Genomic DNA, 2,098 nt, shown 5'->3' on the forward strand with positions numbered 1-2,098 from the left:
GGGCAGAGCATTTCCTAGTTCATTTCATTTCCCTTGCCCACCAGAAGGTGCTGACTCTGTTGAAAACATGAGAGTCCATCTGCTTTAACTAGCCCATCCCCAAACCACAGCCATTAGCCTCGAGTTGGAAAGCATCATTCCTCCTGGGGTTGCTGCCTAGGTTTGAAAAGGAATGGACTTCACACAGGCAGCTCATTGAAAGAGGACTGGATCTAGACAACCTGGTCTTACATCCTAACATTACTTACTGTGTGATCTTGAGGAATCCTTCTTTCTCAGTTCCTGTGTATTCATCAGTAAGGAAGGATGGATGCTGAAGCTGAAGCTCTAATACATTGGCCACCTGATGTGAAGAGCCGACTCACTGGCAATGGACCTGATGCTGGGAAAGATTGAGGGCAGGAGAAGAAGAAGGTGGCAGAGGATGAGGTGGTTAGATGGCATCGCCGACTCAGTGGACATGAATTTGAGTGAACTTTAGGAGATAGTGAAGGACAGGGGAGTATAATGCAGTCCATGGGGTCACAAAAAGTCAGACTCAACTTAGTGACTCAGTTCAGTTCAGTCACTCAGTTGTGTCCAACTCTTTGCAACCCCATGGACTGCAGCACGCCAGGCCTCCCTGTCCATCACCAACTCCTGGAATTTACTCGAACTCATGTCCATTGAGTCGGTGATGCCATCCAACCATCTCATCCTGTCGTCCCCTTCTCCTCCTGCCTTCAATCTTTCCCAGTATCAGGGTCTTTTCAAATGAGTCAGTTCTTCACATCAAGTGTGAAGTATTGGAGTTTTAGCTTCAGCATCAGTCCTTCCAATGAATATTCAGGACTGATTTCCTTTAGGACGGACTGGTTGGATCTCCTTGCTATCCAAGGGACTCTCAAGAGTATTCTCCAACACCACAGTTCAAAAGCATCAATTCTTTGGTGCTCAGCTTTCTTTATACTCCACCTCTCACATCCATACATGACTACTGGAAAAATCATAGCTTTGACTAGATGGACCTTTGTTGGCAAAGTAATGTCTCTGCTTTTTAATATGCTGTCTAGGTTGGTTATAACTTTTCTTCCAAGGAGCAAGCATCTTTTAATTTCATGGTTGCAGTCACCCATCTGCAGTGGTTTTGTAGCCCCCAAAAATAAAGTCAGCCACTGTTTCCACTGTTTCCCCATCTATTTGCCATGAAGTGATGGGACCAGATGCCATGATCTTAGTTTTCTGAATGTTGAGTTTTAAGCCAAATTTTTCACTCTCCTCTTTCACTTTCATTAAGAGGCTCTTTAGTTCTTCTTCACTTTTTGCCGTAAGGGTGGTATCATCTGCATATCTGAGGTTATTGATATTTCTCCCGGCAGTCTTGATTCCAGCTTGTGCTTCATCCAGCCCAGCGTTTCTCATGATGTACTCTGCGTATAAGTTAAATAAGCAGGGTGACAATATACAGCCTTGACATACTCCTTTTCCTATTTGGAACCAGTCTGTTGTTCCCTGTCTGGTTCTAACTGTTGCTTCCTGACCTGCATACAGGTTTCTCAAGAGGCAGGTCAGGTGGTCTGGTATGACCATCTCTTTCAGGATTTTCCAGTTTATTGTGATCCACATAGTCAAAGGCTTTGGCATAGTCAATAAAGCAGAAATAGATGTTTTTCTGGAGCTCTCTTGCTTTTTCGATGATCCAGTGGATGTTGACAATTTGATCTCTGGTTCCTCTGCCTTTGCTAAATCCAGCTTGAACTTCTGGAAGTTCACAGTTCACATATTGCTGAAGCCTAACTTGGAGAATTTTGAGCATTACTTTACTAGCGTGTGAAATAAGTGCAATTGTGTGGTAGTTTGAGCACTCTTTGGCATTGCTTTCTTTGGGACTGGAATGAAAACGGATCTTTTCCAGTCCTGTGGCCACTGCTGAGTTTTCCACATTTGCTTAGTGACCGAATAACAACAAAGAAAAGAAAACGGAGGAGTGTGGCCTTTTGTTATATGATGATCAGATGAGGCACAGATAGTGGCTGAGTGTGAGGACATGGGTGGGAGAGGCTGGCGGGTTGGTGAGGATCAAGTACCAGAGGGACTGTGGGAAGCCTAAGAGTGAGCT

This window comes from Cervus elaphus, chromosome 32 (genome assembly GCF_910594005.1).
Source record: "Cervus elaphus chromosome 32, mCerEla1.1, whole genome shotgun sequence".
NCBI lineage: Eukaryota > Metazoa > Chordata > Mammalia > Artiodactyla > Cervidae > Cervus > Cervus elaphus.